Consider the following 25,290-nt stretch of genomic DNA (forward strand, 5'->3'; position numbering starts at 1 on the left):
GCACTGCTCTGGTGCATTCCGCTAACACCCTGTCTTCTCAGTGCCGTGTTCCTCATCATGCATCCTCTGAGCCCAGAATCTGGAACACAGTGTGTGTGCTTGACAAATGCCCGCGGAACGGGCGAATGAGTGCCCAGCCCCTGGTAACTGGCTTGTCTTTTCCTGCTGCTTAAGGCTTTTTGTCTTTGAGTTGTAGATGTTGGAGTTGAACCCTTCTGGAATCTTAGAAGCATTGGACTACAGAATTCAGGGAAATGATAAAGTCTTAGAAATTGAGTGGAGGCAGCATGTGGGTTAAACAGAGACAGACCGGCTGGGTTTGAATCCTATTCGGGTCCTGGTTTTCCAGGTCAGTACAGCGGGTGCTGTCAGGGCCCCACTCAGAGGCCAAGAGAGTTCGGGTGTTGTCTCCCCCGCCAGTGTCTGCATCTTTCTGCCCAACGCCTTTCCCCCACCCGAACTTGGGGAAGCTGTGGTGTGGTGTCGGGAAGGACAGAAGTGCCACCGAATGAACACTCCCCCTGTCCAGCAGCCTTTGACCAACAAGTCTTGGAATCATATTGTGTTGAACCAATGACATTGCCATTTCTGTAGGTCAAACGTGATTGAGTCGTGGCAATTTCCTATAGTTCAGTCTAATATAACTGAAGATCCCTTGTCTCTCAGATGGGATCATTTGGCAGGGGGAGGGCGGGCTGCCCACCTCCCAGACTTTTCCTATCAGATTGAGCCAGTCACCACTGTGTAGCTGGTGTAACTGCACACCCATCATTGCCTCTGGCCCACTTCCTGAGTCACTCCCCCACGGCCCTACTAGTGTTTCCTAGGATCTCCTCCCAAACCAACTTGGTGCACTTCAGTTTTTGTCTCAGGGTCTGCTTCTGGGGCAACCGCAACATAATCCACTCAGGGTTTCCCATCTGTAGGATGGCCTCAGTGCCACGATCAAACCAGCTAATGCCCATAAAGCAGCGAGCACACAGCAAGTGCAAATCACTGTCAGCTGTTACTGCTCTCGAGTCCAATGCACTCCTTTTAGAGACATGGTGACTAAAGCCCAGAGAGGAGAGAGGGCTTTCTCAGTGCCACGTCATGGCTTAGGGTGGGCTTCTCAGTTTTGGCCAAGTCCAGGGAAGGTGATGCCAAAGGCAGGCCGAGCTCTGTCTGGCTCCTTCCTCACTCTCCTTGAGTGGTTGCATGATAGGATGTGATAGGACCCCCTTCCTCTGCACGTGCAGGACTGCACCCAGGTGTGCTTGTGCATGAATCTTGACCGTCCAACGGGGGCATTGCACCTGTGAGGGCGGCGCTGCCCAGAGCAATGCCCAGAGAGAGGGCCGGGTGGGGGGGTTAGGCATATGGGCCCTGAGGCCATATTTGCTGCCAACACTCTACCCAGGCTGGGCAGCTTGGTCCAAATGGTAGGATTCTTGGGTGGAATCCTCATCAAAATGTCAGCTCCAAACAGACCCAGGGATGATACAGATGAGCATTTTGGACTGATCTCTGATCCAGCTGAACACTGGAGTCAAATCTGTAATGGAAAGACATCTCATTGTTCAACCGTCTGGGGTTCTGGATATAGATGTGAAGTTCTCCTGAGGATATAAACTGGTGCCTTCTCTCTCTAACCTCCCACCCAGTTCTGGTGTAGGGGGGCCAGGTGGGAAAAAAGACCTGGTGACAGATGGTGACCTCCTGAGAAGCTCCTAGTAAGGGAGTCTGCCTTGCTCTATTTGACAGCATCTGGCACCAATGCTGACAGACTTGGATTCTGGCTGGGCCACTACTACGTTGATGGTAAATCCTTAACACGCATGAATCCAACTTTCTCCTCTGTCAGGTGAGAGTTCTAATTCCCTAATTCTAATTGCCCCAAGATAGTCGTATAACCATCTTTCAGGAAAGATGGCTCAGGCTGATAGGAACCAAATTCATCCTATCAGCCCCTCTCCCATCTCCTCCTTATGGCTAGGCCAGAGCTAGAATTAAAATTCTGGGCAGACTTTACAAGCTTGGATCTGCTCTCGGCCGGTGCTCTTCTCCAAGAGGCAACATTTCCCAAAGTTTGTTCTCAAGAGCAATATTTTTTGTGAGCTGTTATTAAGGATTTATCATTAAAAGGGTCTTGTGGTGATGCCAATGACAAAAGAAATGTTAACTCACTTTCAGGTCAATTAAATTAAAACCAGTGTCATTTATATTAAAAGCCCAGTGCTAGGTGCGTGAATACAGAAAGGAATGATGCTGGCCCCGAGGGTCTCTGCATCAGTTGGGGAGACAGATGGACAAGCTCATTATTACCATAAATGTGCTAAGGGTAAGAGCAAAGGTGTATACAGGGCAGGGGACTGGCGTGGAGGAACAAGTGATGAAATCTGAATGGGAGTGGGAGCAGAAGGCCACGCACACGTCAGTTGTTTTAAGGTTGGATAAATTTGCCTGGTGGCAAGATGACTCACAAGACTCTCCCAGCAAGCACAATATCGTATCTAAGGCAAAAAGACTGGAAGCAACATGGGCTGTTTGGGGAATTAGATGACATTTGACAAGTGTAAATGGATAGTTCCTGAGAGCAGAGGTGTATCACCTGATACAGCTCCTCAGCCACATCCTCTCTATATATTACTACGAAAAATAGAAACTGAGCCTGTGGCCCCACTGACCCTTCGGAAACACCATAATCAAACACAGACAGCTGCTCAGATGGTCTCAGTCACCAAGGAGAAGATGCTTCAGAAATGTGGCAGCTAGGAGACAGCCAGGCTGATAGAGGTGGCAGGCACAGAGATGCTGACAGTGATGGGAACTCTCCACTTCGGTTCTGTGAGGCTGGCGGGGCTGGATTCACAATGTGTAGCCTCTGGGGTGGTGCCTCACAAACTTGAACGTGCATCTGCATCATCAGAGGGATCTTGTGGAGGCCTGAGGTTTCGCATTTCTAATAAGTTCCCAGGTACTGTCCATGCTTCTGGTCTTCAGACCTCACTTTACGTAACAAATCTCTAGGGTAAGAGTTGGTAGGGTGCCTGGGTGGCTCAGATGGTTAAGCGTCTGCCTCGGCTCAGGTCATGATCCCAGGGTCCTGGGATCGAGCCCCGCATTAGGCTCCCTGCTCAGTGGCGAGTCTGCTTCTCTCTCTCCCTTTGCCCCTTCCCCGGCTCATGCTATCTCTCCCCTGCCTCATATAAATAAATAAAATCTTTAAAAAAATAGAGTAAGAGTTGGCAAACTATGGTCTGCTACTTATTTTTTAAGTAAAGCTTTGTTGGAACACAGCCATGTCCATTTGTTTATATATCATCTATGGTGCTTTCACACTAAAAGGGCACGGCTGAGTAGTTGTGACAGAGACCACCATATGACCTGAAAAAAAGCCCTAAAAATTTACTATCTGGCCCTTTACAGAAAACGTTTGCTTATCTCTGCTCTAGAGTAGTGATTCTCGAACTTGGCTATAGGAAGCTTTTTAAATATTCCAGTGCCCAAGATGCCCCAAACTGATTAAATAGTAGTCTCTGGAAGTAGATTTAAGACATCATTAATTTTTAAGATTTTCAAGTGATTCTAACATTCAGCCAAGATGAAGAAGCACTGCTGGAGGGGTGTCTGGGTGGCTCAGTCCGTGAGGCATCCGGCTCTTGGTTCCAGCTCAGGTCATGATCTTGGGGTCATGGGATCGAGCCCCGTGTGGGGTTCTGCGCTCAGCACGGAGTCTGCTTGAGATTCTCTCCCTCTGCCCCTCCCCTGCTCTTGTGCGCTCTCTCAAATAAATAAATAAAATCTTTAAAAAAAACAAAAAAACCACTGCTGGAGAGGTTGCCATATTCTGATTCCTAATATGCCTGCAATTCAGCAGCATGTGACTAGGGGGCACTAGTTAGCATATACACAAGAGGCAGAACGATTAGGTACAGCTGTCCGGGTAGCTCTGGCTCTAGCCACCAAGATCTTGTAGCATAATTAGAACTTACATTAAAACTGAGAAATCACTCCTAGCTGGTCAGCTAATATAAGCCACTTGTTTTATTCAGCTAAGCTAAGCTTGGGGGCCTATAGCCTTCCGAAGTGGGAACAAAACTGCTTTAGACCTTTCACAAATGACTCTCTGATGGAAATTGCTTTTTGCCTGGACCTTATCTTTTCCAGTCTTGGCTGTTTTGATCTGAATTTTGATCCTGAATTTCACATGTGGAATATGCTGTGGCTTAAATTAAATCAATCGTAAGTATAACTAGCATCTGTGTGGCTCTCACCAGCTTATAACGGACTTCCACGTCTATTATAGCATTAGGCTCCTTACAAAACCCTTATATAGAGTTTATTTCCATTTCATAGGTAAGAAAACTGAGGTTCATAGAATGGGAGTGACATTTTCTAGAACTAGCTAGTGGTGGAGGTGGGAGTCTCCTCCAAGTCTTCTGCCCGGTACCTGAGTGATGGCACTGGTAACTTCCTCCTGGTTTTAGGAAAAGCTTTTTTGCCAACATCACACAGTTGTCCCTATTGCTCCCCGCTCCGCCGTGCTGCCACTTGGTTCCTCCCGCCTACTTCCTATGTCTCTTTCCAGCTCCTTTCAAATGAATAAAAGATTTTACAGCTTCTTTATAAATACTCTGCAGGTTTCAAGCCTGCCTTTTTGTAGATTCAAACAAAATCCCTAAAGGGGCTTGGTTCCCTCTTCTTTTTCCTTTCTGTTCGATACGTTTGAACCATTTTAAACCTAACACATCAGAACAGTTTTTAAATGCAAGTTCCCAGTAATTGACTCACAGATGTGAGTTTGAGCATTGCCACTTGGGCTATCACTTGAGACCACTGCAGGTCATGGCGAAGACAGATAACCTCCAACTTGAATTCAATTTCATTTCCTCTGCCCCTGGTGCAACTTTTTCACCTGTCAGCCTTATGCTCATTGGAACAAAGAGAACCAGCCTCCTTGAATCTGACATGGGTGGGCTATGGCATTTGGGAGGTATTAGGAGATGGATGTTGGGCCACTTTGGACTGGCCCTTTGCCCTGGGACATGGCCATTGATTGGATTCCAGCAACCCAGTTGGTTTTCTGTCTTAAAGCCCTTACTTTTCACTTTGGGGATGAAGTGTCCGAACCACAAAGGCGAAAGGAAAGGAGAAGTCCAAATGCTTGTGGTTGAATTTGTGCTTCAAATTCCCCTCCCTTGTTCTATCAGGGAATCGATTTCTGATGCGCTCCTCTGAATAGGGAAAATGCTTAACAAAGCAATCTGTGCTTCAATGTACAATGGGAAATGTCAGTTTTAGAATGGACGATAAATACAAGTGAAGAATAGTCGATGTTTTATCAAACTTTGGAGGTTTACTGCACCCAAGTGGGCTCATCAACAGGGAGGATGGAGGTTCTGACAATGTATCCTGAATTTCCTGGGGCAGAGCTAATTTTATGTCATATCAGTCTTTTTAATAAAGGTGGTTTACTAAGTGTACAATGCAACTTGGCTTTTTTAAAAAATATGCTTTTGTCTTTAAAGATTAATGTAGGGGCACCTGGGTGGCTCAGGCGTTAAGCATCTGCCTTCGGCTTGGGTCATGATCTCGGAATCCTGGGATCGAGCCCCTCATTGGGCTCCCTGCTCAGCGGGAAGCCTGCTTCTTCCTCTCCCACTCCCCCTGCTTGTGTTCCCTCTCTCTCTGTCTCTCTCTCTCTATCTTTAAAAAAATAAAGATTAGCGCAAATCATGAAGAAACAAAATATTTGTTGGAGGTGGGATGGGGAAATATAATTATGGAGCTCTAATAGGATGTGCTGAAGCTAAGATCAGTCAACGGTCATATTAAATCAGGGGGCTTGATAACACATCATGGATGCCATACTTGAACTGGCTTAAGCAAAAAAAAAAAAAAAATAGTATTTATTGGAAGGTAAATTAACACAGCTCATAGAATTAAAGGACAAGACGAAGAATCAGGCTACAAAAAGCCAGGGCAAGTCCATGGAGCCCAGGAATGAGAAATAGGTCTTCAGACGCCACAAGGACTATCTGTCCTTGTTAATTCCCTCCCTTGTAAATTCCCTCCATACCTGCAGGGTCACCTGCAGCTTCCAGACCCACATCTCACAGTTTCACTAGCTAGAAGAAAAGGGGATCGTCTCTCTCAGGGCAGTTAACATTCCCTGGGGAAAGGACTCTGATTGGTCAGACTGGGGTCACATGCCCAAGCTCTGGACCAATCACCGGCTAGAGAAGTAGGGTTGGGAAGACAACGGCTTCCACTCAGAACACAGAGCAGAGTTGCCGGGAGGAGAGCTGCTCCCAAAGAGAGTGTGGGTAACACAGTGTGGGCCTTGGAGTCAGTGGTCAAGATGCAGCCTCTCCAATTTCTGTTTCTATGTGTATCACTTAGGAAGAAAATACAGAAAGCTGTAGGGACCAGTTATTGAAGACATATATGACAGGCCTTTAAATAGATTGTCCCACTTAGTTCAAGCCAGTGAGACAGGTATAGTGTTGATGTGCTCATTTTACTTAGGAGACCCAAAGGTCTAGAGAGGTTAAATAACTTGCCCAGACTCATGGCACTGAGAAGAGAAAGAGCTAGAGTCAGATGCATGCTGGGGCTGGCCTCAAAGCCAGTGTTCTTAACCATTAGGCCACATTGCCTCTGTATCAAGCTCCACTTTGCAGTCCTTTGGAAATACATCTGCTCATGAGATTCCCTTGGTTAGTCATCTCCTGCCTTTGCTTACAGGGTCAAGTTCGTATTCCTTCCTTGTCCTCCTGGCTGACAGCCCTCCCATCATCTCTCTCTGATCCAGTATTTTCCCTGAGAAGTCCAGCACTGAAGTAACACACAGTGATTGAATCCTCAATTCTAGGCCCTTCCTCTCGCCTCTGGTGTAATCCAGCTCACCATCCTATTACCTACCCCCCACCCCCACTGTGGAGAGCCATCAAAATTCAGTCTTTCTGCCTCCTACATACCCCCATGCAACAAGTCTGGGGGAAAATAACCCCAGAACTCTTCAAAGCTTCCTGTCTTCTGGTTAGCATCAAAGGAAAAAAGCTATAATTGGTGCATAGCATTTAAATTCCAAAAATATCCTTAAAAACCTTCGTGTCAGTAAGATTTTAAAAATCAATAGAGCCTAAGCAAAGCTCCCTTATGTTCTCTTCCCATCCTGCCTTGCCCTGTCCTTCCTTTCCTGCTAACTACCCCCATCACCTGGGAGTTGAAGGTTTGTTCTTTTTTTTTTTTAAGGTCTTATTTATTTATTTTTAGAGAGAGAGAATACTTGCAAGTGGGGGGAGGGGTAGAGGGAGAGAGAGAATTTCAAGCACACTCCCCACTGAACACAGATGTCAACATGGGCCTCGATCCCACGACTCTGAGTTCATGACCTGAGCTGAAGTCAAGAGTCAGACACTTAACTGACTGAGCTACCCAGGTGCCCCATAAGGTTTGTTCTTATTTATTTATTTATTTTTATTTTTAAAAGATTTTATTTATTTATTTGACAGAGAGAGACACAGCGAGAGAGGGAACACAAGCAGGGGTGGTGGGAGAGGGAGAAGCAGACTCCCCGCTGAGCAGGGAGCCCAATGCAGGGCTCAATCCCAGCACCCTGGGATCATGACCTGAGCCGAAGGCAGACGCTTAATGACTGAGCCACCCAGGTGCCCTGGTTTGTTCTTATTTTAAGAGAACCTCTGTTGAGCTTGAGTGGTCTCTCATTCCAGAGGGCAGGGAGCCTGCCCATCACAGACCTGCTTTTGTTCAAATGGCCCGAGTGTATTCCAAAGTTGTCACAAAAGTCCTAGAAAGTGACATGTCTCCCAAGTGGCTTCTTATGGGTATATTGCCTTTCATCAATCTCTCTCACAAGTGTGGGACTTGTTTGCTCCCCAAAGAGAGATTGTTGGCCAGGCTGCTCAGAGGGTCTGGGCCCTGTGTGTGCTCGATGGGCATTAGTTATCCTGGTCATCACTAGATAGGATGAGGCCCACCCATGAGCCAAATCAAGGGACAGGCTGGGGCAGAGGCTGCCTGGGAGGCCTGGAAAAGAGAGGGTATCTGTAGGTCAGACAGAGAGTGGCAAGATGAGTCTGAAGGATGGGCCAGAGCACATCTGGAAGTAGACATGATGAGGCAGCTGTCAAGAGCTCCCCGAGGTAGCCCAGCCCCTGGTCTCAGAAAGAGCACTCGAATGGGAGTCAGCAGGCCTGAGGGACCTTTTGGGCTCGTCATTGACTCAATGTGAGGCTGTAGGCAAATCATATCCACTTGGTGGCTCATCTATCAAATAAGGGGATTGATTGACATCAGTATTTCCCAAATTAAAAATAGCTCTGATATGACGGTCACAGAGTGGGAAAGACAGACACATGAACAGTAATGTCAGCCTGCGCAATGTCTACTTTAATGCTCGATGGCCATCTGGACCTAGCTAAATTCAATTCTGGTCCCACTGGAACACTGGGAGTTTTACAGTTTATTTATAATTTGCCCACTGCTAAGCTCTAGAAAGGATGTGCCTTTCTTTTAGAGGCCTGCACAAAGGAGATGGTGCATACATATTTCTCCCAGTTAGTGCAAACACCAGAACAGCTCCTTCTTAATGAGGAATAAGATGTTATGTTCGACAGGGGGATCTTTGGACTCCCATGGGTCTGGGTTCTCATCACAGCTCCATGACTAGCCGATGAGTCATAGTTTGTAAAATGCAGACAGCATTTTCTTCTTTCTGGGGTTTCTGTGAGGGCTGAGCAGCAAACACCTGAGGTGCCCTGCACATGGTAGGTGTGCAGTGATTGGTAGAAGGGGCTTCGAGGAACCAGGTAATTTGTAGGCTTGACTTCTGGTTGGATTGTGAGCCATTCCAGGAATGCTAGACTCTGTCAAGAACTGGAGTGAGTAGTCCCCTCTCTGCTCCAATCTCAGAGTCACTGAGGGCTTGCTACTGTGAACGATGTAGCAAGGTTTGTGGACCTTGCAACGGGGAGACAGTTTACTTCTTTTTCACCTGTGATTCATTGGTGGTGTGCGCGTGTGTTACCTGGGAAGAATCCTCCTGTGGGCAACATATTTTATGGTATCCTATCCAATCGAGTTTTTCTATAAAAAACAAGACTATTAGGGGTGCCTGGGTGGCTCAGTTGGTTGAGCATCTGACTCTTGCTTTCGGCTCAGGTCACAATCTCAGGGTCCTGGGTTTGAGCCCCGAGTTGGGCTCTGCGCTCAGCATGGAGTCTGCTTGTCCCTCTTCCCCTGCTCCTCCCCCTGCTCATGCTCTCTTTCAAATAAATAAAACCTTAAAAAAAAACCAAACCCACAAAACTATTAGCCATTGTATTGGGTAAGACCTGGATCAAGGGCCCAGGAGGAATCACTTACCTGCCCCAGGTTTCCATGTCCACATTTATCACATGATATATAAATGATGTCTCTGGAACCTAAGTCTTTGCCTTTGGATCTGCTTCTGGGGGAACCCAAAGTGAGGCCTTTTGGAAAGAGGACAAGACACATTCTGGCTAATTCGGCCTTTCTGATTAACAGAGGGAGACACTGGGGAGCCATGCAAGTGACATTTCATTTTCTGTGGTGAGTGACGAATGTCATCAGATGAGGTAACCAGAAAGGGAAGCTGCTTTTAGTAATTAATACTGTTGGGTTAGAGACTGATGATTTTGAAAATTACTCCTAAGCCCCAGTCACCCAAGGAATATGGGGAAGACCCTGGATTTGCTCCAACCCTTGTTTGGTGCAATCCAGAGGCTTTGCTCCTCACAATGGGATGAGCAGAAACCTGCCTTGTTCATTTCTCAAGGACAAGAACCATGTCTTCTACTTCTTTTTTTATCCCCTGTTGGAAAACCATATCTTTTCATGTGTTTGTAATTGTTCTGAAGATTCTGAAGAAAAAGGTGACCTGATTCTTTTAGGAACAAAGCAGGCCCATCAATGAGGAACATTTTCTCTGGTTGGAAAAGTACACAGGAAAATCAGAAGGTATGTGAGGAGGGGTCGTTTGTCTTCCGTTGGCGACTCTGGGAGGGAAGGAAGCAGAGAGCTTTTAGGGATGTGGGGAAAGGATTTTACATGTTCCTTGAGGTTCCCAGGAAGTTAATGCCGAGAGGTGTGCAGGAATTGGCATTCCATTATGGACTCGGTTCGAGGATTCTTCCACTGGGATGTGCCAAGAAGCTCCGCCGAGCATCGTTTTTCCTCCCCAGCTGCACTGCCCTCACCCAGGCTTTCCTGCCTCCCGCCTTGGTGGCTACATGAGCCTTCCTGCCTCTCACCCTCCCACCCACACCTCAGGCTGATGCCGGGCTCACCTCTCATCTCCTCGTTCCTCCTCCCTCTCTGACCTCTGGCCTCCCAGGCCAGCCTTTTCCCCATGGCCGCTCAGCTGTCGCTCATGTGGTTCCCAGTGCCTGGGATGCCCTGTCTCACCTTGCCTCCCTGGCTACGTCCTACTTATTCAACAAGGCAGAACTCAAATGCTTCCTGGACACAGCCAGGCACAAATTATAGCTCACGTCTCCATGCTTCCGCAGGCTCTCGATACCCCTCTCTTACTTCCTGTTACTCTGCACTGTGATTTGCTTAATTGTCTGGGTCCTCTGTGGGGACATGGCTCCCTGCAGGTGTCCCTGGGCCAGACTCATTCTGATTCTCCAGAGGGGCCTCGGTGCCTGGTCCATGATGGACACCTCGTGTGGGTTTGTGGACATAATTGGATGGCCTTGAACTTTACTTTCTCAAGTTCACATTTTCCTTCTTTTCACCTAGGCCTTAAATACCTAGAGAGTAGGTGTGATTTATTTCAGATTCTTTTTTATAATCATGATTACTTTCTGACCCTCCCAGCCCTCCGCTGGCCTGGGCACCTGATTGTGCGTGATAAGTGGCCATGGGGCAAGAGAATGGAAGGCCCTCATTCCTCCAGCTCCTGAGCTCAGCTCACCATTCTCTGTCTCACATGGATATGCTGTCAGAGAATATTTTTATCATTCTTCATGCTTTGAAGCCTGGGCCCTTGATCCAGGTCATTTCTAAGTCAGAAGTGATATAGTTTCCAGATCCCCGTGCTCCGAGAAAATCCCTGGCAGAGCCTCCTGCCTCGGGAGATGTGACATGTGCTTTTGCAGTACATCTCACACACCTGTGGGGTGATGAAAGGTAATTTAACACCTGTCCAGACCTCCCTTGAGGCTCTCCAAGTGGGTTAATGGGATGTCGGGTATAGGTGAAGAGAAGTGTCAGAGCCCCCCGGCTTTACAAAGTATAAGTGCTTCCGGCAATGGGCCCTGCCCCCTACTCGGTTCCTATTTGCAGGGCAGCCCATGCTGGGCACACTCCAAAGCCAGACTTGTCTGGTAATAGCACACCTTCTCTGTGGCTTCTTTTGGGCTCCATCATGTAGGGCCGTGCGTGTGTGGTGGTAGGCAGCTGTTGACTGGGTCAGTCTGCTGCAAGCACTGAAATCCAAGATGCAATTCTCAGATCTAGGCATCTATTATAAGCAGGTATCCAAGATTTTGTAAAGCTGGTAAAATGATTCATTGAGAAAGTCACCCAAAATATAAAATGAAGCGTGTTGGATTTAGCAGTTACTTTCATGACTATTGTACTTTTAAGTAACATAATATACATCGTGGGTATGATGCTGACTTCCTATCTCTTCCTCTTTGGGAACAGGTGAGACCCCTTGAACCTGACAGAGCTTTCAGTCTTTCAGTTGTGGGGATGCAAGCCTGGAGATGCAGTACAGAGAAGTTGCATGTAGGCTTGCTTAACTAATGCAAATTCAGTGAGTGAGACTGAGACAGAGAGAGACAGAGACAGAGAAACAGAGGAGCGATTAGCAATTGGCATAATCTGGTGATTATGACATTCTCGATGAGCCCATTTCTAGGCATAAGCAAGAGGTGGTGAGGATGCTAATCTGCCATTGGTCTTGGTACCTCTGAGTCTCTAACAGGTCGAGCCCCGGGCTGTGACCCTGCTGTCTACAGAGCTGTGCTTCTTATATCCAGTCCTCTTTGTTACATCCCTCCCATCACTGAATCCATTATACACAATGTCTTTGACCGAGCAGGGTTGTTTGTACCAAATGAGGCAAACTAGTTTATGGTCAATTTACAGCATTCTCAGGGGACGATTTTAATAGATTTTTTTTGGCCTTATGTGCTGAACTTTGACCCCAATTTCTGGGTCAGGTGTAACTTCGTCAGAATGGTATCGCTAATGATGAGAACAACATGAACAATCATGATGGCCATCCTTCATTGCTTTACTCAGTTCAGCCACCACGGTGGGGACATTTCATGGAGTCTCTTCATCTTCTCCTCACCACGATTCTGTACATCAGATATTAGGATATTTTTGCTGCAGTCTCTTACATGAGGTATATGTTTCATGGAGTATATTTTGGTGACTCTTTTCACATGTACGTGTCCACATAACCAGCACCCTGAACAAGACATAGTGCATCACTATCCCCTCAGCAGGATCTCCCACGCCCCTTCTTGCCTAACGCTGTCCCCTGCTGAGGTGGCCATTATTCTGACTTCTAAGATTGTAGTTTTCGACCTCCTGTTCTAGGACTTCATATAAACTAAATGGTACAATGTATACCTTTCAGTGTCTGGCTTCTTTTCTTGCAACATAATGTTTTTGACATTTTCTTTGTTGTGTTTAGCAGTAGTTTCTTTCTTATTGCTGTGAAATATTCCGTTGTATGAACATACTGCAATGCATATATATAGATATATATACACACACACATACTGTGCATCCGATGTTCTTTCCATTTTATAGGTAAGAAAATGTGAAGAAATGGTGGTCTGGGGCAGGAGGGCAAGTATGGATTCGACCTGAGCTTTCTCCTACTCCAAAGGCTCTTAGCTGCTGCCTCTGTTTTCCAGTTGCAGGAGAGAAGCCTGTGGTATGCAGGAGCAGATGACACATACAAATACATGCATGTTGATGATGGGGTGCCATAAATGTACCTATATCACCAATTGCTCCTTTCCATCCAGTTTTCTGCAGATGGAGTAAACCTTGGAAATTCAGGCACTTCCCAGCCTAGTTGGCTAGGCTACCATAAAGCCTGAGTCTCCATTCCTTTATTCGGAGCCTTGATTCCTGAATTTAACAGAAGAGGTATTACTTTGATGTTCGAATTGTGCCTTTGATCAAAAGCTTGCTGGCTCCCTCGTGTCTCTTAGAACAAGACAGTAGTTCTATTGTGCTGGCGTGTGTTGTAACATTTTGGACAGCAGAAATGACATTTACATGAAACAGCCATCCTTGGAATGCATGAGATAAGACAATTTCAACAGCTCCTCGAAGAAGAGTCCCCAGCGTTGACTTTAAATCAAACAGAAGTAATAGCATGTCATCCGGCTTCCCCTTCTCTACCTGGTGTTAATTAAAATCCTGATAACAGAACTCAGTCAACATCCATATGAGGAAGACCAAAGCACAGCTTAAAAATGTTCAGATGAAAGTACAGTTAATCAGAATTAAAACAAAAACACCCCCATGCAGTCTTCATTCTCATTTGGCTTTGATTGGATGAGATGATTAATAAGCAAAAGTAATTTCTAAGGACCACCCCCCACCCTCGTTGTACTTTCTGAACTGAACCGTTTGAAATAATTGAACAATTACTTTGTGCAATGTTATCAAAGTTTATTAAATTGCTCCTGTCAGCTTTGTCCAATTACCAAATTCAGCTGATTTGCATATTGCAAAACAGAGTGGTGACAGGGATTCCCAGGGTAGCACCTGGTTATTTTTGAGCAGAGAGAAGTTGTAAAGTTCATTTGGTTTGAATCCTTTCCTCTTACAGAGTAGGAGGCCGAGGCTCAGAGAGGAGAATTGACCTGACCAAGGTGCACGCAAGCTGTAGAGAGGGCAGGGCTTTGCCCCCTAATCTTCAGACCCCCCATCTGTCTGCAGGGCTCTAAATGGGCAAGCCCATGTTAGCCCCAGTGAGTCCAGAGCAGGCTTCCATGTCTGTGCATGTCTCAATTAGTTCCAATTTAGTCATAACATTGAGCATGCTCTTAAAATGCAAATCCATTCTGACAGGACAGGAAATAATACAGGCAGATTATTCCAGGGCAATTTAGTAGCTCAAGGACCTTGGAATTTTGAAGTGACAGGCTGAATGGTCTAAATGAAGCACTGTTTTCTCTTTGGGGGTGGAAAACTGACTTCCAGCACTTTCCACCTCTATCCTGGTCTCCTACAGCTCATTTGGACCTTGTTTTTACTTTTAAACTTTTATTGTTGGAAGTTACCAGCATATGCAAATATGAGAGTCATATAATACACCCCACATATATCCAGCACGCAGTTTAACAATGACCGACACATGGGCTGTCCTGTTCTGTCCACTGTCTCATATTTCCTCATTCACTAAATCATTTGAAAGCAGATGTAACATTTTGTCCATATATTCTTCAGCATGGACCTGATTTTTTTTTTTAAGGTCACTGTTTTCTGTGTCAGTGAAATGCATACTCTATGAAACTTTTAAATAATGAAATATTACGCAGCCATTAAAAGGATGTTTTTGATGTGGGAAAATATTCTTCATAATTTAAGGACATGAAGATACCAACAGAACCTGGAGTATGTTTTTATTCTGTAACACACACACAGAGTCTGAAAGGATGTGGATCAGATTGCAGTTTCTTCTTGTTCTTTTTGCTTATCATTACCCCCCCCATTTGTTTTTGATGAACGTGCTTCATTTGTGTAATAAAAAGAAAAGACCTGAGGGTTGAAAGCCATTCATAGAGACTGCATGAGAGAGAGGATCGGTAGGCTGAATTCTGCCTCTGAGATTGTAGGAAGTTGTCTTGCCGGGAAGAAATGGCCCATCAGGTGTGGGCAGGTCTCCTGAATCAGACTCAGTGATAACAGGAGAGAAAATGATTAAACTTTTCTGATTCAACAAATGTTTTATGAAGCACTGATTCTGGACCAGGCATTTGCTACTTGCTGCGATTACAGCTATTTGACCAGAAAGAACACAATCACGTTAGACCCTCACTACTCAAAAGTGTGGCCCATGGATCCATGTCACCTGGGAGCTTATTAGACATTCAGACTCTTAGGTCCCACCCTGGACTTACTGAATCAGAAGCTGTTTGTAAGAAGCTTCCCAGGTGATTCAAGTGCACATTAAAGTCTAAGAGGCATGGGCCTAGAGCAGGACATCCTTGATGTGGCTCATTTGTTTCTGCTTTTCCAGCCTGACTTAGAGCACGTTCAGAGAAGGTGGCAACAATCAGGGTGAAAACTGCACTGGGCGTGGGTTCCTGATGCAGCTTTGTTGATCAAGTAAATAGATGGGTATCTTCACACACTACTTCCACTCCTGCTCCACAGCCTTCCTAACTCACCACTGCCAAGGAAGCCTCGTCAGACCCCTTGGCCAGGCATTTGAGGCCCAGCACAGAACGCACCTTTGCAATTGGTCTTTTTATTCTTGAGCACCCAAAGATCCTCTCAACACTATGCCTTTATTCCCTCCATTAGGAACTCCAAAAAGATGGGTCCATGTTTTCCCTATTCTTTAAAGCCCGGATGCCATGCCATCTCCTCCAGGAAGCCTTCCAAGAATACACCAGCCTGCAGAATTTCTTCCTTCTCTGCGCTTTGGCAGGGCCTATTGTCTATACCATTCACTCGTCCCTTCTGCTGCGAATAGCCTAAACTCCCAAAGCCTCAGTTTCCTTACCTGTGATATGGAAATCCTAGTTCCTTCTTCACAGGGAATCTTGAGTATAAATTGAGAAGTATATATAAAGCACTTAGAACAATGTCTGCATAGTATATTCCAGGAATTTTTTTGACCTTATTAATATCAGAAAAACATTGAGCTTCATGATAAATCTATGAGGCAAGTACTGTTATACTTATTTTACAGATGAGAAGACAGAGACACAGAGAGTTTGACTGACTTACCCAAGGTCACAGCAGGAGGTGAAGGGAAGACCAGAGGTGAGCTCAGGTTACCTGAGTTTGTACCTACAAGCTCTTTTGTGTGTGTGTGTATATGTGATAAGAATACTTAACATGAGACCTACCCTCTTAATACATTTTTAAGTGTACAATACAGTATTAACTATAGGTACAATGTTGTACAGCAGATCTCTAGGACTTCTTTGTCTTGCTTAACCAAAACCTTATACCTGTTGAATAGCAACTCTCCACCCCCTTGGCCCCCTGTCCCTGGAAGCCACCATTTTACTCTCTGCTGCTATGAGTTTGACTATGTTAGATGCCTCCTAATAAGAGGATTCATGCAATATTTGTCCATCTGTGACTGGCTTATTTCACTTAGCACAGTGTCCTCAAGGCTCATCTATACTGTACATATGGCCGGATTTCCTTTGTTTTCAAGGCTGAGTAATATCCCATTATATGGGTTTGGAAATTGGAACCCTTGAAGGCTGTTGATGTGAGCATAAGACAGTGCAGACACTATGGGAAACAATATGGAGGTGCCTCAAAAAGTTAAAAATAGAACTACCATATGATCTAGCGATCTCACTTCTGAGTATTTCACTAAAAGAATTGATGTCAGGATCTCAAAAGCATATTTGCAGTCCTGTGTTCATTGCAGCAGTATTCACAACAGCTAAGATGTGGAAACACCCTAACTGTCCGTCCGTGGATGAATGGGTGAAGTGCATGAGTGGACAAGTGAATGCCTAAATTTGGGGGTTCCTCCACAGTGGGTCAGTGAAGGTGGTTATTGCTGTCTCCCAGCCCCCACTTCCCAGTGCCTAGCCCAATTAATGGTTGCATAACTCAACACGTTCGGTTACATATTTTCCAGTCAGTAAGCTTGCCTTTAGGTGCTATGGTTTGGCTGGGATAGAGGCACCCTTTTCATCCCCACTGGCTGGCTGGGATGTCTTGGAACGAAAATGCCCTTGGGTTTCCTATGAGGTATTGTGGCCTTCTTCATGGCCTTCTCCAGCAGCTGACAGGTGGCCCAAGCATCTTCCCACCCACGCAGGGCCCTGGCACTTCTTTCTGGTCACCACACCTGGTCAGCCCATGGAATTATGGAAGGAGCACTGGGTTGGGAGTTAGGAGACCTGAGTCAGAGCACCTGTTCCTTGATGTCAATGTTACGTGTATGTCATTCAATGTCCCTGAGCCTCAGTTACCTCATCTATAAAATGGGAACCATAATATCCAACCTCACAGGGTTGTTCTGAGAGTTGAATGGGAGCAGGGAGAGGAAGACCTTCCAGACTATTGATGTTCCAAACATAACCCACTAGAAGATGAGGACGTTGAGTGCAGAGACCAGATGCAGTGGCTGAACATTAACTTTCTTTTACCTGAAATTAGATCCCAGAGTTCAAATTACTTGTCTCCATAATTATTTTAAATAACTATGTACTATATCGTTGGGCTGATGTATTTCAATTACCTGGGCCATTACTATTAGAAAATGATATACTGAACATGCCTAAGCATCTTTGCTCCTTTGACTCATGACTTTGGATGGATTTCTAGGAGAATAATTGCCGGGGGAAGAGGAAATAACGTGCACACTGTTCTGATTCTTTGAGTGCATTTTCATATTGCTCTTACAACATTTTGCAAAGTTTACCATACCTTCACTAGCATTGGGTTTTTACCATTTAAAAATTAAAAACAAAACCTACGTTGGTAGGCAAAAACCCTAGAGCTCAGCTGAGTACTTTTCACATACTGATGGTATTGTACTGATCACATCAAAGGGTGAGCAATTTATTTTTCAATCTTTCTCCCAGCCCCCCACCCCAATATGTGCGCCACATGAGGGGAGCTGATCGTCACCTTTCACAGCTGGAACCTAGTAGGCTTGCAATAATTATTTGTTGAAATCATCTCTTTGATCTTGCTAAACACAGTGGTCACCTTACAGTGTTTTGCAGTAAAGCTAACATTTGGTTTTGCCCTGGGATGGTGAGTGTTGGTTTCGAACCAAGGATCTGTTGGGTTCTGCGGAATTCTAGGAAATGAGTCTGGGGTTGGTCAAAGCATAGCTGTGTTCCTAGCGGAGGGGCAGGTGAAGCCTCCCAGGCTGATGGTTCGCAGAGGAAATTTGGGCCCAAAACCCAGGAAAGTGATTACAGGTAAGATAGTTCCCATCCAAGGCACACTGGTGCAGGCCGGGGGTGTTGGCCACACACGCACACCTGACTTAGTCCGGTGCAGCCTCCGGTCTACGGAGACAGTGGCTGAAAACACCACCTGGTTATTGTTGCAGCGAGGGAGGCAGTTTTCAAAGGAGGGGTTTGAGAAACTTATTTGAAACTGAAAACCAGCCTGAGCTAAGTACTTTGTGGATGAGGAAGCTGTGAGTAGGGAATGCAGGGGCTGTGCTTTCGGGAGGGCGATGGAGGAGCTCCGGAGGCTGCCGGGCGGGTGGAGGCTGCCGGGAGGATGAGCGTGCTTGGTCAGGGCTCTGATGGAGGATATTCTGAAATGACAAAGAAGAGATGCTTGGGATGTCACAGGGACAGGAAAACAGCAAAGCTAGGGAAGAACAGCTGCTTGAGGGGCATCTCCTGCTGAGTGGGGAAGGGAGCTATGGTCTTCTGCTCGGGATATCTCCTCTGAGGTCATGCCGGAGGGGCGTGCAGAGGGAGAGGCAGACTGGCGGGGGGCCAGGGCAGTGCCTCCTGGCACCAACCACCGCCTCAGCCATGACCCCCCCACCCCAGCCAGTCCAGCTGTCTTCACCATGCCCCGTCCTTCAGCCCAAAGCCCGAGGCTCTTCGTGTACCAGCTGGACTTCTTCCAAAATCTCTTACGCGGTGGCTGTGCCTCCTTCTCCCTTCCCAACGCTCCATCTTTCCAGCTGCTGCCCAGGGTGAGCGGCCTTTCAGAGAAATTCATTTGACCTCATCCTTTCTCCTTCGGAGCATCTCTAATTCTTCCCCATCCTTCCAGGAAGCCTCCTTGGTGTGGCATTCAAGGCCTTCCGCTACTGTTCCACAGACCCCTTTCTCAGCCCCAGCCACATTACTCCACCTCTGCTTCCTTCTCTTCAGGCTCCTGTGAGGGTTTCCTCTTCTCAGATCTGTACACTTTTGTGTGAGTGAGTCTAGCAACCTGGAATTCCCTCCCCTCCTCGTCTACCTGGAATATTCCCACCCATCCGTCAAGGCCCCGTTCAAACGCCCCCTGCTTTAAGAGACGCCTCTTTGTTCCCATTTTAATAAGAATGGAGTTGTTTAAAGAGATGAAGCTCTGACTACCAGTGGGATAAAAGTTGGAGAGAACTTTGTTGAAGGCAGATTAAAAAACCCCCGAAATGGACACAGATGCCCATTATGTGCTAGGCAATTCAGAGACCCGGTCCTTTTTGGACATTTCAAGGACACTGAGAAGAGGAGTAAATGGTGAAAGTGACTTACCTGAGTTCACCCCGTTATCAGGGGGCAGAGCTGGGACTGGAGCACATCTTCCTGACTCCAAGTCCCCTGGACATGAGGCAGCATCCTCAGCCCTGAAGCTATAGCATGGAGGCACTGCTCATTCCTGCGGTGAGGATGCTCCTGTTTGCCTATGTGCTGGGAATGGGGAGCCTGAGACCCTAAACCGTCCTGAATCACCTTCAGTATTGCAGGAAACTGTTAGTCTAGTTAAGAGGCAGAGCTATTTTAGCAAAACATTTCTACCTTTAGGACATGTTTCTAGGCCAAATGTCAGGCAGCCAGAAGCATCTGACACCTGAACCATGTGGGCGCTGAGTACTCAGGGGAAAGATGGCCTCCTGAACCTACGGCCCAGGAATGAGACAGCTGGTCCCTTTTGGAGACCTTCACACTTCCTCTCGTCCTTTTTGCCTGGATGGCTCTCACCTATTCTTCAGGCATGAGCTTGGATGTTACTTCCTTGGGGGAAGACTTTCATGACTTAGACCCCCTCATGGACTCTGTTGGTCTTCTCCATGGCACTTGTCTCAACTGGAGTTATATTTGGAAGCAAATCGGAGGAGTGCTTTGTTTAATTCCTGGTCTTCCTGCTGAGGTGTGAGTGCTGCCATCTTGAGCTTTCTGTGCAGCCCCTCCTCTGTGCCTGGCACATGACAGTCAGCAAATCCTCCAGACTGCATATTTATAGCAGAACCAAGCTCTGTTTGGCTCCATCTTTGCAGGGTACAGAGTAGATGCTCAGTGCCTTCTCCTGGAATGAGAATGGCGGAGTGGGTGGGTCTACTGGACTCTGCCGCTAGGGGGCAGAATCGGGAGAACTGTGGAAAGTCCATTCCTGGGATGCTGATGTCCTGGGGGGGGTGACTGGGGGGAGCACCTGTTTTCTCTTGAGGTACTATAAAAAGAGGAGAAGGGAAAAGGAGGGCGCAGAAAAGAGGCTGCGGGGAAAGACATCTAGACCTAGACCCTGGACTCTGATGCTTACTTGGACCTTTTGCCCTCTCTCTGCTGGAAGACAGGCATTTGGGCAAAAGAACACCTAAGGCTCTTTCCCACATCTATGGTTGGTGATTGGGTTGGCAGGATGTGGTAGAGAAGAGCCTAAACTGAGGGCTGGGGCTGGGGGTCTAGCCTTAACTCTTCCAACTCACTCCCTGTGTGACTTTCTGAACTCCAGGGCGCCCACTGAAAATAGGGCACTTGGGTGAGACAGATGCTAAGGCACCTCCTATGGTCAAGATATTGGGCTTGAAGGCAACCCAGATGCCCCAGAAATCGATCTAACCCACCTGATTTCTTCTGGTCTACATACAACCAGGTGGGATGGTCAGTCATTTCCTTCCTCAGAGTAAAAGCCTTCAACTTTGAAATATAGGTGAATAGCTTAGTGTGGAAAAAAATACACTCCAGTGGGAATGAGAGGGCTTTGGTTTCTGTGCCAACTCTATTGCAATCTGCTGTGTGACCATGGGTTAAATACCTCCCCTCTCTGAGTTTTAGGAGCTCCATTTCCAATGAAGAGCAAGTAGATAATCTGGAAGGGCTCTTGCAGCTAAACTAGTATTTGATTTTAGATGGCATATAGACATTCTACCACAGCATGGCCAAACACAGATAAACCTTGCAAAGGCAGCCTTGTGAGAAGAGAGACCCATACCTGATTGAGCCCATTCTGGATGGCTGGGTCTAGACTCCAGGAATCATTCAGGCTTTGTTCTGTTACAGCATCTGGAGAGAGATCTTTTCTTCAGACTTAGTGAAGGCTTTGACATGATATGTTGAGGGTGCCCAAGTCTACACGGGCATGAGAACTGGCTATGAACTTGAGTGTGAAGAACCCATTCCTCCTCACCAAGGATTCAAGAGACTCGTATATGTGCACCTGAGGTAGAGAGAGAAGCGATCACTCAGATGACATTCCTCTTCTTTCAAGTCCCACGGATTCTCTTCTTTATGTTCAACACGGCTCCTGGCGCACTTAAATCACTTATTTATTCTGCAGATATCCATTAAGCACCTACTGTGTGTGCCAAGCACTGTTTGAGGCTATGAGGCTACAGCAGAGAACAAAGCAGACAGAGATCTCTGCCTTGCAGAGTTTGCTTACTCTTAGGGGAGAGACAGGAAGCCAGCAGATGGATCTGTAAGGCCATGGGTGGTGATAGGTGCCATGGAGGACAATACAGCAGGGAAGGACAGCAGAGGTGCCCATGGGAGCTCCTCTGAGGGGTGGCCAGGTGAGTGACGCGGGGTGAATGAAGGGAGAGAGGGAGCTGGGCAGAGGTATCTGGGAGCAACATCTGTCTGCCTCTGGTTTTAAGGGGCCTCTGCTTCCAAGTTGCTGGTCTCTGTGTCTCAAGTGCTCAAGCAGCCTTTAGCATTGGAGGTTCATCTCTTTTGTGTCTCTCTACTATCCAAATGCAGTGTGGCAGCTTTCTGCATCTCTCTCCGATCTGATCCTTTCGTTTTTGTTTTCTCTGAGTGCTGTGGTTGCCCTGAGAGATGGGTATTCTCTCTTGGCCTGGAGGGAAGGGCCATGTCTTGTTTATAGTCTGGGCTGAAGCAGGTTCTCCGTTGGGTGGAGACACAGATGCCCCGACAGCCCTGAGAAGCGCCATCTTACTTTCCCTGGGAGCAGCACCGTAGAACTTGATGATTGGTCACTTCATGCCCAAAGTCATGAGGGTTTCAAAGTGATCTTATAGAGTTAAATCATGCATTCATGTTAATGCATGATTTAACTGTTTTGGGGGGATTCAATGCTAGACAAAATAGACAGCATGGAATTACTGAGGCAGGAGACTGTGGCCCGTGAATGAGGGCTTTTCTCGTCTGCACACCTGTTTGCTGAGAGGGGGACACCCCAAATCATGGTGGGAATGCTCATCAGCAGAGGCGGCATCACAAGTGCTAGATAGTTGGCTTTCATGTTTGTCAGTGATTCACGAAGTGATTATCAACATTTGGAACCACTTCATGAATCAACCAGGAGCTGGAAAAGATGTAACCATAATGAGCTTATTTCCATAGAAATAGGACCAGACTCATGGGTGGGTCAAATAGTTGCTGTGGCTCAGGCTTCACGCCCTCCCATCCTGCCTCCTCCTCGTTTCTGACGGGCTCATTTCAGGCCTCATTATCTTTGATCACTTGGCTCCCTAACCAAGAGCTGCCACATCCAGGAACCTTGCAAATGGTGGAATTAGAGTCCTTCTCTGTTCAGCTTAGAGGTGGGACTCTCTTGGGGTCTGTATGGGTTGGATTGTGTCCCCTCCCATACACAATTCATATGTTGAAATCTTAATTCCTAGGACCTTGGAGTGTGCTGTATTTGAGATAGGGCCTCTGAAGAGGTAATGGAGGTAAAACAAGGTCATATGGGTGCGCCCTCATTCAATATGACTGGTGTCCTTATAAGAAGAGGGGATTAGGACATAGACACACAAAGAGGAAAAACCATGTGAAGTCACAGAGAGAGGTCTCAGAGGAAATCAATTCTGCCAGCACTTGGATCTCAGACTTCCTGTCTCCAGGACTATGAGAAGATGAATTTCTGTTGTTTAAGTCACTTAGTTGAACTGCATTAAAGGGAGCCGACAGGTTTCTCAGATGCATGTTTCTCTTGGAAGCTTTTGTGCAACCAGACTTCACTGATGGGGTGACATTGGCAAGGCCCCTTCCCCAGGGGCCACTGAACTCTTTCCCCTAAAGGCTTATTATGTCTGCCCCACACCGCTGGAATTGGCTGTTCTTTGATCCTGACACCTGTCAGAAACAAGACCATTTGAGCACCTCGGGCTGCCAGGGGCCTCCTTACATAGGGGCCAGATTCACCACTGTCTTAGCTTGGTTCTTCCAAAAAGCAGATCCTAAGACCAAGACTGGGTACACGAGGTTCATCTGGTATTATATGATCCCCGAGAAGCCGTATGAGGCGGGAGGTGAGAGAGAGAGAAGAGCACAGCTAATAGGGTGTTGGCAAGTGCCTTCCTGCTGGGGGCAGCTGGGGCTGTTCTCAAGGGGGACCCAACAGGGAGTATGTGGGTCACAGCCTGGATTGTCCGCCGAGGGGCAAGGAAGCCGAGGCATTTATGCACCACCTCCCGTGCCTCACTGATTGAGGGTCTTGCTGGAGGCGGGCACTCCTCTGCCCTGTGGCCTTTCACACGGGCCCAGCATGCCCCTGCAGCTGGCGAAAACCCTCTGGCGGAGAGGCAGGGAGATGCTGGTGTGTATGGGCATGTCGGTCGGCATGCGGCCTCCAGGGTGGGCTTCGGGGCTTCGGGGTGTTACCCATACTGTTGGCTGCCCCAGGCCCCTTCCTCTCCAGACCTCTCTTTCCGTGGGCCCCAGCATGTTCAGCACCTAGCCCACCCAAAAGGCATTTGCTGAGTTTTCAACTGGCAAGTTTCCGTCTGGCTGAGTTTTCAACTCCTTTGCAAGAGGCATTTGCTCCATTAACACCCAGCGCCTGTTTCCGACGTGACACTTCAAAAGAGCCACTTCTGTTTCTTCGGACTCTCCACTCGGCTAGATGAAAGGCAGAGTCTTGCAGAAAGCAGAATGAAAGGCTTCTTCGGCTAGTTTTCCTTTCTATGGAAAGGAGGGCTTGATCTAGCGGATCTCTGCACCCCGTCGCTTCAGTGAATCCCAGGTTGGCCAGGCAGCTCGGCAGCAGGGTGGAGGAGTGTGTCTGGAATTAGTAGCTAGCACGTCTCAGACAGCTGCCTTTGCATCTGCTGCTGCCGCTGGCCTCTTTAAAAGAGGTTGTGATATAATTTCAAGAGGATTGTGCTCCCCGAACGGCCCAATAAGTGTTTTGATATGGCCTCTAAACGTCCAGATTTGGGGGCCGGGGGAAGTACTCCACATGCCCTTTGTATCAAGTGTTAAGTCCTTTCAATTTTTCCATTTGAGAAAAAAACATGTCAGAAATGAGGGTCAAAGTTCTGATGTGGAGGACCAGCCCTCAGGGGCATCATTTGGGGACCACTGCATGGTGAGGAAGAAAGGCTCGTGGCTGGGAATTTGCAGAGGTTGGGCCAACTATCAGAAAAGACAAAGCAAACTCTGACCACTAGGGGGTCGAATAGGCCCTCTGAGTAGAGCCCCCATTGGACCCTTCATTGCGGTTTCCCCCAAATCAGAGGTGGGGACGAGAACCTGGGTGCACGTAGTTTATGTGGTAGGCGATTCTAGGGAGCATGGTGAGGGAGCAGAGAAAGCCAGACGGGGTGGGAGGAAAGCCAGTGAAGGGTGCATAATGAGCAGGTACTGATGAGGGTGCTGGGCCCAGTCCTACTGGGAACCTTATGAGGAGCAGTGTAGAATGTACTTTAGAATTATTCGGGCGCTTGGGTGGCTCAGTCGGCTAAGCATCCAACTCATAATTTCGGTTCGGGGGGTCGTGAGATCAAGCCCCACGTTGGGCTGGGGCAGCGCATGGAGCCTGGTTAAGATTCTCTCCCTCCCTCTCCCTCTGCCCCTCCCGAGTGCTCTCTCTCTCATTCTTTCTCACAAAGAGAGAGAATGAGAGAGAAAGGGAGGGTTATCCTACAGAGGATGGGGAGGCTGAGAATTTACTCATCAACTCCTGTCTCTCAGTAGTTGACATGTGTCCCTGGGGCACTGACTCCCATTCACTTCTCACTGCCTATAGGGCAGCTAAGTGGCCTTCTGCGGGGGGGGGCACCTGATGTGGGACGATAGTCCCTGTAGGGAACTACCCGCTGTGCTGAACCAGGGAGCTGAGAGAATGGGGTCCAGCACATCACAAGCCCCTGTTATAGAGTCTTAGTTTGGAGAATCCAGGTCATCCCTTCTTCTCATCCACCATACA

At 47.3% G+C, this 25,290-nt stretch overlaps 1 long non-coding RNA gene across 1 annotated transcript in view; it reads left to right on the forward strand.

Annotated features, from left to right (window-relative positions):
• Window positions 1-25,290, forward strand: part of LOC123854957 (uncharacterized) — a 191,364-nt gene that overhangs the window by 41,211 nt on the left and 124,863 nt on the right. The gene's annotated exons all lie outside the window — the stretch shown is intronic.

The sequence above is a fragment of the Mirounga angustirostris genome, unplaced genomic scaffold (assembly GCF_029215605.1).
Source record: "Mirounga angustirostris isolate CCGP_5_RB_7025 unplaced genomic scaffold, mMirAng1.0.hap1 SCAF_16, whole genome shotgun sequence".
Lineage (NCBI taxonomy): Eukaryota > Metazoa > Chordata > Mammalia > Carnivora > Phocidae > Mirounga > Mirounga angustirostris.